A 13336-nucleotide genomic window follows, 5' to 3' on the forward strand; every position below is an offset into this window, starting at 1 on the left:
TAAAATGGTTTGGACTAGTCATCAATGCATCGAAGACGAAGTGCACAAAAGAAAGAGGTTTAAGAGCTCACTGGTAACTGCCGACAACGATACAAGCCGAGAAATTCACCGCGAAATTGCGCGTACTTTGGTCTACGAAAAACGCTCCGATCGTGTAGAATTACCCGCTGCACCAAGAACCATCTACAGGACACTGTTCAGACCGGGAGTTCCCTACGGCCATAAGACATGGATTATACTTTCGGAGAACCAACGCGCTCTTGCGGTCTGCAAGAGGAAGGTGTTGCGTACCATCTTTGGTGGATTGCAGATGAAAAACGGAACGTGGAGAAGGCGAATAAAACACGAACTGCAGGAGCTGCATGGGGAGCCATTTATCCTCCACATTGCAGGTTGCGCTGGGCTGGAAATATTGTAAGAATGTCGGACGACAGATTGGTTCTCGAAGCCAATCTGCCAGAAACGGGACGGAGAGGCCCCAGCACAGCGGGCAACGTCGAACAACCAGGTGAAAAATAACCTACGGACCTTACTCTGACTCCAGAGCTGGCAGACTACAGCCATGGACGGAGTGAAGTGGAGACGACTCTTACGTACAGCAAAGGCACACCATGGCTTGGGACTATATGAAAAGGTAAGTAACAAATAAAGTGCAACACGGTTTCTGCGTTGCATGGCTTATCGGCAAGCTACGACTTTAATATTCCTTTTTCGAGAATACCATTCTAGAAACAGGTTTGTGGTTTTAGGTAATGCCCTATGTCATTGATGAAATCCAATATGTGATAGACAAGTTAAAATAAAGTCATTGTCTATCAAAGACCTCACAAATCACTTAAACTATGCAGGATGGTGCAGGTAAAATTGATTTCTTGAATAATGATTTCGTAATCACTCGCTTTAATTCGTAATTATTGTTTCGAGTAACGTTGAACCTTCTTTTTTTCAAAATAACCAAACAAATACTAATATACCAAAAACTGATGCTTCTAACCTAGAGATAAACTAGGCTATAGCTCTGCTCGAGCTAAACTAAAATGTTCAAATCTGCTGCTAAATTTTGTTTCTATTTTTACAGCCTGACAGACATTTGATCAGTTTTTGAAACTGAGTTGATTGGTTCATGTGGCACTTTTGTACGGGCCTTTATTATAAAATTACCATTTTGAGCGAAGTTGAAGACAACAAAATTTACTCATACTGATGCAAAAAAACAGAAAAGAAAATGTTGGCCATTTAAGACAGAGATTATATTTCGAAAAGGTTGAGATTTCTATCTTCGCAATCAAAATATAGAAACATTCTATTTTCTGGAGGTACTCCACCCCTGACCCGGGTTTACAAATCAGTTCTGCAATTATTTGTTGAGTGCATGAAAAATCTTGAACCTTCAGACATCTATGGCGTTGAATATAAAAATATCCAATAACTCTATTTTCACAGTCAAGCCGAAGTGATTTCCGAATAGTAATTGTTGAATCGATACACATTCGAATTTATAAAACAACGGAATGTGTCAGTCTTACGTGTAGTAAATATAGTTAAACTCTTCCTCAGTGAGAAAAGTAAAATGTTTTTTTAGATTGGGTAGCCCATCCTCTTCACACGCCCACTTACGAACAAATGGATCTTGCGAAGTGAAGTTATTGATTTTTTACTACAGGTTACAGAAGGGTTTTCTTTGATAAGATTGAGTTGTGATGAGGAAGATAGAGCGTACCAATAACACATGTTAGACACGCACGAAGTTACCCCAACGTGATTGACTAAAATAATTCGTTGTGTTTGGTCGGAAGTGGGCCATCATATTGATTTCGTACACCTGTAATCTCCTGGCCTGTACTTATTACCATTGAGATTAATTTCCTAATTGGAAATGGGACACTGAAAATTTCATCTATGCCGGGATCGCTTTTCCCTTTCTCGGTCAATTGGTCGGTTCTCGAAAGTTGTTGGCTAGATGAATAAGTATCAATTACTCAACTCATCCCTACCATTATAGCATTTCAAACGCTGTATAGAGCAGGTACTTTAGGTATTTTATTTCTTTTGTCAAAAATTATTTGGTGTTATATTTATATGTATGGCCCGCTGTTTGAGTTTTGAGTATTAATACAAATATCACTAACCAAAAATAAGGAAAAATCTAGTTTTACTAGGAGTCGACAACTGCTGATGTCATTTAACAAGGCGAAGAAACCATATTGCGTAAAGCGCAGAGAGCTAATGGAATAATCATGTTTAAGGGATTACAATTTTCCCCACCTAGTTTATTTTGCACGACAACAAGGAATTAGATTGACATAGAGTCATCTATATAATTGCATGTAAAATCTGTTGTAAAATTTGATTGGCTTCTTTAGACTTTCTGTGTGGTAAGAGTACCAAGCCACCAAACGTGATAGTTTTGGCACGTTTGGTCAATTTAGCATTATTGCTGCGGCATTCAAGTTGGTAAGCAACGTATAAAACGTGTGAGATAAAATTTTAAATAAGATTTAGCTTTATTATCGATCAAGTTTAAAATTCACAAAAGCGCTCAGATTTTTCTCGAACATTTTTTTTGTTTACTAATGTGGCACATTCTTATATGCTATCGTTCAAGACACAAACTTAGCTAATAATGCTAGAATTTTAGGTGTGGGTAAAATGATGGATTATTATATAAAAATAAAAACAAGAAAGATAATAAACAAACAAGAAGTTGATAGCTATCGTCAAAAGAAAAAACCACAAGAAGTTGATAGCTATTGCCAAAAGCTCATGCGTTGCTATATTTTAAATTTTTATCATAAACTAGCTGAGTACCCGATCTTGCGCGGGACTTAATATTGGCCTTTGTTGTTATGGTAGCTTAGAAGTTACTGAGGACTGATTGATTGTGAAAATGAACATCCTATGTTACTATTGAATTAATAATGTTGAACCGAATTCTAAGAAGATCATTTTGCCAAGCAGACCCAATATCTGATTTACCATTTTACAACCATTCTGTTATGTCAAGAAGTGCCTGTGCTGAGTTTGGTAGAGATTGGTGTTAGTTCAAATACACTTCCACTTTTATATAAATAGATTTTGGAAGGTCTTATTTTGCACGGTCGTTGTTTTTGATTTAATTTCAATTTTTTAAAACCAATATTGGAAAGTATATTATATTGCTTTACAGTGTCCAGAAGTTACGAATTGGATTTCAAAATGGCATCAAAAACATCAATTTACTGTTTTTTGGTGCCTTGTCAGTTTCAGAAGTACCAACATTGAGAAGTACTTAAGCCTTTTCCTCGATTTTACCAGCTTTCCAGACATCATTACACATTGGTCGCTAAGCGGCATACAGTTAAAAAAAGCCGTTTTGGGGAATACGTGATCGATTTTCACGGATTTCCTGAAACCGGAAGTAGCCAAATTGAATTGCAAAGGTCGCCGAACATCGATTCCCGGTCATCCTGGTTCCGGAAAATGAAATATTCAAAGGTTTTGAATAGTTTCCTCGATTTGATCAAGCGTTTCAATATCTTTAATTCGAATATAGCGTCGAACTTTTTTTTGTTGCTTTGTTAAGGTGGCTTTCAGTCGTAGGCTGCTTCGTCACCGAAACTGAACATCATATTCCTCTGGATATCAGCTTTCAACCTCTAAACAATCGAATTATGAAAAATCTGTTTTCTTCTTAACAATTAGGATCCTATTCATCTTCTGGGGTTACCCCTTCCTTTTTACAATATTTTGTTTGGGTCAAATTTTCGTACAAAGAACACGTATGTCAAGTTTGGTGGAAATCAGTTCAGACCTTCAAGCAACTCTTGCTCTTATGCTGAAACATTACATACAAAACTTGTCTTTTATATAAATAGATTTGCTAAAAAAAAACAATTCAGAATTCATACAAAATGAAAAATGCTGAAGCTTGTAACTGAAATTTTATTAACATTCATCAACATTTATTAACATTTATTGAAATCGTTGACTTGTTTTGAAATAATGATCATGATTTGTTTAATTATGTGTCCAAAATATATAGGCTTATTTTTTTTTCCTTTTTTATATAGGAATGAGTTAAACTGTTTTCACTATTTGTGTATTTCTTACAAAGAAAATACCGATCACAAAGACATTCAACAGAACACTACGAAGTCATGAAACCTTCTTAAACTAGACCAAAAGCATTCCCATTGGTTCAAGTATATCCGAGAATTTTATATATGTTATTTATACACATGAAAAGTTAGCGGAATATTAGAAAAAGAAACAGAGACAGAGAAAGTGAGAGAAAGAGGAAGAGAGAGAGAGAGAGAGAGAGAGAGAGAGAGAGAGTTAGAGAAAGAGAGTGAGAGAGAAAGTGATAAATGAAAAGAGAAAGAGAGAGACAATTTCTGATTGGGAGGCTTCAATAATGCCTAAAAAATTTAATGTTATGTGTATAATGGTGCGGATATCTTCAAAAAACCGAGCTAACCCATCTAGCGGTGTGATCTGGTCTTTGTCATCCGAAATTTTGTATTTGTTAAAATAGAATAGCACATATGTATCTTGTTCACCTCAACACAGAACGTATCGTGCCGTGTCAAATATAATATTATTATAAGAAAAATAAAAAAGCATATCACATCTCAGACGAAAAAATAACTGATGCGCCTTTTATTTACACAAAATAATAATTTCTGGCATCCATCAAGGCAACTGCACCATATATCCAATATACAAATTTCGTATCATATACGATCTTATTGATATTATTAGGGGTCTTCACATCGAGCTCGTATACGAATACCCAGCCGTAAACTGTGTATCTTCCGTTACTCGTCAATGGAGGTGAGTATTTTTACGGCTGGGTATTTGTTTACGAGCTCGACATGAATACCCATATTATCTTTGTTTCTGAGGTGTATTTGACTGTAGAAAAGCTAAATACCATCCATTATGAGAGCGAACTTACACGTTGCTATTGGATCAATTGTCAAACGATCGTTTTTATTGGGTACGCAAACTCAATGGAAACGACCAGTAACGTAGCGTTACTGGGCGACGTCCGAGGTAGAAATTTCAGGTGTCCCCTCCTCCCCAGTTTGTCAAAATTATTTTGTAACCTATATTTCGGATTTATATTTTTAAATGAAAAAAAATTACCACAACATAAAAGAACATTTATTCCATTTAATACCAATATATGGTTATGGTAGTTTTTAAATCGTCTGATAACATCATGAAAATCAGTAGCTACGTTAGTTTACAATTGACAACAAAGCAAATCCATTCAATCGATTAAGAATGACACGCATGATATCTTATTATTCTGGCGGATGTCACTCTTTTGAAGGTGACACGCGTGAAAATTATTCTCATGGATGTCATCCTTCTGAGGATGATACCCGGGGTGGAACGCTCCCTCTGCCCCCACCATGCTATGCCTGTGGCAACGAGTAGTTCGAAAATCAGTCGCTATCCAAAATAGCAACGGCCAAAATAGGGAAATCAGCAGCGCAAATAGCAACTTCCCGATGCGCTTGTTGTTATATATGCAATATGTGACGTAATATTCGAGAGGTTAGTTGTGCTAAAAGAGCAATGGAATATGAAAAATGATTTCAAGCTTTGAAATCTGCAATTTAAAATAAATTTATACGCACATGCATATAGTAGCGAACCCATATAAATATTCACAAACATTCAAAAACTATTTAAAATTATATTTTGGAAGCCAAAATGTTCAAAAGTTGTGCTGTTTCAATCATATTTTGATGTTTTCTCGCAAAAAACGTGATTAACATTGATGTCTTTGTAGTTTAAAATAAACCTTCAAAGTCGCTTTGTAGTTCTTTCTTTGTGTCCTTGACACTAATTTTCTACGTGCCCTATATTTAGTGGAGAATTTGCATGAACAAAAAGCTGGTAATCATTGATGCAAGATTTCCACTAAACTTTCTGGAACAAAATTGTAATTTCTCAAAAAAGAAAGCAGAAAGAGTTATAGTCAAAGAATGAATTGAAGAGCGAATTAAAGAGTTTAATTTGATCTACAAAAAGAACAATAATAATGACGTTTTTTGTGAGGAAACATCCAAATATTATTAAAATCACTACTTTCAAACATTTTCACTACAATATATTTTTATTTTAATTTTTTTTTATTTTTATAGTTTGATTAAGAGTACGTAACCTGCTTCCTAAAAACGAGAGAAAAGGTGCACACTTACCATGAAGTGAATCGAGCTGCTTGTGCTTTAAGTTAATGAATGCGATTTCAAGATTGAAACTTTTCTCTCATGCATCAAACGCTGCTGACTTCGAAGTACCTTAGGCAGTTAACACATACACATATACATGAAATATGGCATACTGTCGTGTACAAATCGAGGCACGCAATGCGATAAAGAAACGGAACCTCACAGCGGGTTTTAAATTTGTGCTCTTATATTGTATGTAGGTATAGCAAATTCATCGGTTCGTAGTCAAATGAAATGCAACAATTGTTGCCAATGTTACAATTGCGTGTAATGATTACCGAGAATTATATTGTCCACAGTCTAGTTACCACAGTAACTTGAAACAACAACAATAGTATTAATGTTGTTTATTTATAGAGTTTCGGAATTTTCCTGAAAAAGATATAATATAACCTCTTAAACCATTTAGCCAATTAAACTAATATGGTTGAGAGGTAAAGTTCACTTAGTTCTGCTGTCTACTATTAACACATTTAGTAATCGTTAAAATACATTATATAGACCATCTCACCGAGTCCCTTTAATCTCACATTTCTGACAGTTAATGATAACTTTATTTACGTTTTGGACTTGGTGCTTTTTTCTGGTGAAGCAATCGTGTGCGTAGTGGAAATGCTGCTCAATTTTAAATGGTTCTTAGTGTACTGGTACATCACGCACAACATTTAAAGGATTTTCTGGTCACAATTGAAATGATCTACTATAATTAAGAACCAAACTGCATCACCAGAATGTAAACAAAGTTATCACTATCTGTCAAACTCAAATGCGTGACAACACCGTGCGATGCTCTATAGCATGCAGTACCGAAAATCTTTCATGTTAGGAGTATTTCAGAGGCTGATAGAGGGCCACATTTGATGGAAAAAGCTTTTCTACGCATGCGCTCTAACATTAAGCTTAAAAGTTGAATAACTCTGAGTATTATTCTCATTTCTCAAATTTTCTCATCCTCGGAAATCCAGTTTTCTGAGAATATGTTCCAAAACTTAGGAATTTCATGGATATTTGACAATATTGTTGGTACAATTACAATTGAAATTGATACCTCATATGTATACTTTCAGAACAGGGATGATATCCAGAGACCTGAACACGACCTTTGTGGATATTTTAAATATCAATATGGCGACTTCCGAAAGAACCAAAATTGGTCGAATATCATCGAATATGGGTATTTCCGGAATCGGGATGATACCCAGAGCCCGGAAATCAACTGCAGACGCTGTTTTGAAATTTAAGACAGTGACTTCTGGTTTCCGGAAAACAACTAAAATCGAACTATAAACCTTCTCATATGAGTAGTTTCGATATCAAAACGATGTTTAGCAAGCTGAAAACGAACACAGAGGCAGTTTTTAAACCCAAAAAGATTATCAAATCTTGTTTCTGATGGTGACTTCCAGTTTCCGGAAAACAGTCAAAATTTACTAAAAGCCTAGTTTCCTCCTCCTAGTTTCGGAATCTCCGCACGCAGCGTCGTTCGATTCCGTCAAATATCATTAAGAAATGATAACACAAACCTTTCTTTCCGCCTCAGTAGTAGAGATTTAGAAATAAACTCGGTCTCGGGCTGTCCGTTTAGCCGGAGATTGTTCACCGTGGCGTGTCGCCAAACGGAGTAGGTTTCGTTCGTATATGAATATCTTGAATAATCTAATGGCTACGTAAAGTATACCTTTGAAAGAGCCGGGTTTATCGAAGTGCGTTTCTGCGTTTCTGATATTCAGAATTCGGTCAATGTTGTGCTCAGAAAATAAACCATGCACATCTGTGAAATAAACCATGCACATCTGTGCGCGGCCCCAAACGCATTGGTAATGTCTCTTGGTTCAAACCGGTATCAAATATAAATAAGCTAATTATGTTTCTCTAGTCAGCCGGCTGACTATAGAATAAACCGAAAATAGCTAAAGAGAGACGGATAGGAGTTATGTGTATGATCGCATCACTTATCAAAGTGAATCCTGATCCAACGAGTCCTCCCCTACTAACAAAACTACTAACAAAAACCTCCTTCCTGTGACCTTTGTGGAGATGCGGAGGTAAACACGGTCTCCAAATAGCAAGGGTCACACTAACATCCCTTACCTCTTCCCACCTGATTGCAAGGACGTGGCCGGCGTCGTTATTGATCCTTTAAAGTATTGAGTCACTAAAACTTGTACAATGAGAATGGTCGGTCACTCCCAACCCCATTCAGTTGATTCACTGTACAATTTTACTGATTCGGATCAATCACGGAGTGCAACCCTTGATATGTGCAGTCAGTCAAGCTAAGCTAAGCTAAGCTAAGTTTCCTCCTCCTAGTTTCGGAATCGGGATGATATCCAGAGACCTAGAAATGACCACATAAGTAATTTTCAATTAAAAATGAAGACTTCCGGTATCCGGAATATGGGTATTTCCGGATTCGAGATAATGCCTAGAGATATCCCGATTCCGAACGTATTCATATTTGTTGACATTTGGTCATTTTGGCTGTTTTCTGGAAACCGGAAGTCACCATCTTGAAATTCAAAATGGCGTCTAGAGTTGATTTCCGGTCTCTCGGCGTTTTCGATGGCATTCGGCAAGTTTTGTTTCTCATCCAGAAACCGGAGGTCACCATTTTGGATTTAAAAAATGGCCTCTGTGGTCGTTTTCAGGTCTCTGGAGATCGTTTTGATTTCGAAACTACTCATATTAGGACATTTTGGAATCCAAAATGGTGTCGAGGGTCGTTTTCCGATATCTAGACATCATCCCGGTTCTGAAAATACCCATATTGGATGCAACGTTGTATTATTTAATTGTTTGTATGGTCACTAGAAGCTCCGGAGGAATCTTTTCCGAATAAACAATTTTGAGGGCATATCATCATAACACCCAATACTATAACCAATAATTGTAAGATTTCATTCGAATATTCATAAAATTCCTTGATGTCACAGATGGTCTCGCGGTACGATGCTGGCCTAACAAGCCAGTCGTCGTAGGTTCGAGTCTCGGCTCGGCAGAGACTGTTGGTGTCAGTAGGATTGTAGCGCTAGCCCCGCAATTGCCCTGTACACTAAAAAGTCGGCTGTGAAGTCTGTGTATAAATGAACAGAGTAAATGAACAGAAGGTCAAGTTTCGAATCGGAATGTAGCACCAAGGCTTTGCTTTGCTTTTATTCATAAAATTCCTCAGGTTCGGATTTTATCCCCAAAAACCGGATTTCCTGCAATGAGAAAATTCTTCTGGAGGTTGACACAGGTTTCAAAGAAAAGAAGCTACTGTATCTTTTGGTGCTTAAATTATCGAAATCGGATGAAAATTGTCAAAGTTACAAAAATTTCGATTTGTGGGTATCCAGGTACCCGGGCATGTAAGGGGTAAAAAAAAATCATCTCCCCCTCCATTGACCCACTCCTGTTACTACAAAAAAACTAATATCATCAAAAGTTACCTTTAACTGAGCTTTGAGATGTCACAAAGTCTTATCACTTTTGATTACAGTAAAATATGGAATTTTGTCTTATGAAACCCATAAAGGTACCCGGGTACCGAGTCGAGCACATAACACTTAAGGTGGTTTCTAACTTCAAACTTATATCATTTAGAGCAAATCTGTTGATTAAATTTGAAAGCTGAGAAAATTTTCTGCTCAAGACAACTTTAGCACATCTAAAAAAATGTAAAAAAAAATAAAATCTTGGAAGCAAAAATGTTTAACAGCAGTACAGTTTAATCATTTAGACTTTTCTTCATATTAGTAAACCATCAGAGCCACTAACGTTTGAATAGCTCTGAGTCTGGGTTTACATAACAGGTCTCTAGCTACCTAGTAATCTGCTCTTGTAGATTCGCTGTGAAAGTGATGAAAGTTGTTGTTTGCGGGGGACCGATTTGGTTAGGAATTCTTGTCGATATTACTCAACCGAGCATTTCTCTTCCTAGTAGCTAGTATGGTAATCTATTTCATTCAGCTCCATGACCATATCTACTAGTCCGGAATTTACAAACATTGTACGTTGTACGATTCTCGGAATTTCAGCCTATTTGCGAATGTTGTAGTATTCAGAGCCTGAGATAGTTTGTATTTGTTGTTGTTGGAAGCAGGCTTCGAAATGGTCACGGTAGAACCATTTTTCACTGCGATAATCGTCTTCTTCTTCCTCTGACGCTACCAAGGCTCGCTGTCTGAATACATTCTTAAACAAACATGTCAAATGAGTATCGCCATCACGACGTTATTTTCCTCAAACGTATTTTGACATTTTTTTCTAGAAATGAGAATTACGCATGCTGAGTGCGTGTATTCTGGAAATTGTTTATATCATCGATCTTGTAATAATATTTCTCAACATAAATGAACTAAGTAGCCGTGACCTATCCTACATGTCCCTTATATACGTTTTCCTGAAATCCATCCACGCCCCAGTCTAGTCCCGTTCCCCTCCGTCTACACCCAACAAAACGACAAGAACACGTTTGAACCTTAAGCACAAAACCAGCAACCAGACCCCGCACAATAGAACCAGGACCCAAGGACTACGAGCCTCTGTCCCAACTCACGACATCGTGGCTCAGCAGAACGAATCCATACATGCCATTCGACGATTATCAGACGACCATTGAACAACAAAACACTGATTGGAAATCCCATGCTAGTTTTAAGTTAGACTTAATTTCAGCTCGTAGTCGGCAGCGAGGATAAAAAATTTGCTTTAGTTTTTAAGTCATCAGATATAATTGGCGCCGTTAAACATTAAATTGTATTTGTGCCGTGTCAAATAAATGTTATGTGAAGAAAAAAAAAAAAAAATGAACTAAGTAGACAGAAATAGGCCGAAATAACATCGCTAAACGATTGACAGTGTGCATCTCTTCGACACGCGAGTGTCGTTAGACTATCCTTTTCCTCGCATCTCTTCGACACGCGAGTGTCGTTTGACTATCCTTTTCCTTCTGTGAGCTGAGCGGCGATGATTTGGTTGTTTTACATTTACGAGCGAAAGCCGACTGTGACGCACGGTAAGGAAGCGAGATCAAATGAAAATGGTGACCGTTTACAAGCCTGGTTGAAAGGCTTCCGTTTGCTTTTCTAGAGTCGAGGTAATGTCTTCTTCACTCGAAGAATAAAAAATGTGCGCGGGTTTTATTCGCGACGCAGCGTTATATGTCTAAACGAACTAACCCAGTAAAACAAAGAAATTCGCAATAAATGTAATGCTTTGGACCCGTCTAACATATCGAAAATGCGCTAGAGCACCAAATGCGTTATGAACAATACACATTCGTAGAACTGGTTTCAAACTTAATCAAGAGTTGTGCTGACTTCGCATAATACAGATATGGTTTCGCACCATCCAACTTTTGCGTATAATTGTGGTTCCTATTACAGAAGTCGGGGCGAGCGGCGGGTTAGTCGCCTGATCAATTTTTGTATTGCAGATGGTGAGTTGGCTGAATTTTAAACGAGTAGCACGTCTGAGTAAACTGCTCGATTCGATCGTTACATAGCTATCACCAGCCAAGCTTCACTCGCATTCGCTAATACGACATTTTGCTCACCTCGTTTACTGTAATAGGGGCCTGTACTGTTTCCAATGCGCTCTCGACTTCCTTTCTGCTTACCTTTTTTTACAGTTTATCCTCCATTGACACATTTTCCACACCATGTATAATAATCAATTTCCTAGCCAAATTTGATTTCCTGTGTCCAGATTTATTTTTTAAGAAATCTTCAGTATCAAACTTAAACTGATTTTTTTAACTTTCCTTCACATATATTTTAAACGTTGTCACGCACGATGTCAAGGTTTTCAGATCCTTGCAAATTCGCTTTGACTCACTACCAGCATTGAATGCACTGACATTCAGGTGAAATGATTATTTACACTGATTTTTTTCAAGTTGATCCGATTGATTGAATGATCCTGAAAAAGGGACAAACATAAAATAGACATAAGTCAACGAATCAGCCCATATGCTGATTGCAAACGAACATAATCTGAATAAATTTACCACATTCAGAAATAATATTATTCCAATCGTAATTATTATTCCATCGTTGTTACGCGCAAGATTATTTTTAAATTAACTTCAAAATAAATTATCTTAGTCGAAAAAAAGAGAATTACTGGATAAGAAAATGAACGGTTATTATAGATGTTTAAAGTTAAAACAAATATGCCCGTATTAAAATATGTGTACGGAACTAGGAACCGATACAATCGAGCATGATCACTACAATAACTATAAACCAACAAAAATAACATTCTGAAACGTGCCAAAATAGCACAGACAATAAGAATATGGGGAATGTGAAAGTCTGTGAAAAGTGCGGTTATTTCTGAAACGCAAATTAACATACTGGTTAACTTGTGTGCTCTTGAAGTCTGCCTGCTTTTCTATGCAGGTACCTAATATACATACTCGAGATGAATGTCAATGATAATTAAAAAGGCTAAGGCAATCTCTGTTACAAGCGTGGCTAGGACAGGATGATGGTAAGTTTCAAATCGATTTCAACTTCTAAAGGAGGTATACCGTATATTAAATAAGGCTGTATATTATTATTATGATAACCACATAACAAAACTTCATTGAAATAGTTCAGTTCAGTATCCTAAATATGAGATGCCAGTCAATAAATAAACACGCGAATATACAGGTTATATCTATATTTCATCACACATTTTTTAGGGAAATGTTTTTTTTTTTGCTCAAAAATAAACATATTCCAATGAATCCCATTTTGTATAATTCTATTAAAAGGCTGTTTTTCAAGAAAGACCAGATTGCAGTAAATAATGATAAAACACATACCTTGTTGTAAGGAGCACACAGTAGGGGTTTTGGCTTAGACGCAATTATCAAACATTTTACTTCAGTACCACCCTCTGAAATCCTTCAAGTCTCGTTGACATTCTAGTTCAAGAGCATACTGCTCGTTAGAATAGATTAAAGTTGCGACTTTCAAGGACACAATAGGAAACGTTTGAATGTTTCGTGCATGCCAAAGTATTCAGAAATGGTATTGTGAAATTAAGCACGTCTTTGATAGCAAAACTCTTGAGAAGGAAAGCCTCCGGTTTTACGAACCAAGTGACCACTTCTAACCTCCTGAGTGAGATGTATGAAA

At 36.9% G+C, this 13336-nt stretch overlaps 1 protein-coding gene across 1 annotated transcript in view; it reads right to left on the reverse strand.

Annotated features, from left to right (window-relative positions):
• Positions 1 to 13336, reverse strand: part of LOC129725800 (uncharacterized) — a 181548-nt gene that overhangs the window by 157724 nt on the left and 10488 nt on the right. Inside the window, exon 3 of the mRNA XM_055682025.1 lies at positions 11827 to 12128. The gene's annotated coding sequence lies outside the window, so the exon portion shown is untranslated. The remainder of the gene's footprint in view (positions 1 to 11826; positions 12129 to 13336) is intronic.

The sequence above is a fragment of the Wyeomyia smithii genome, chromosome 2 (assembly GCF_029784165.1).
Source record: "Wyeomyia smithii strain HCP4-BCI-WySm-NY-G18 chromosome 2, ASM2978416v1, whole genome shotgun sequence".
NCBI classification, from domain to species: Eukaryota; Metazoa; Arthropoda; class Insecta; order Diptera; family Culicidae; genus Wyeomyia; species Wyeomyia smithii.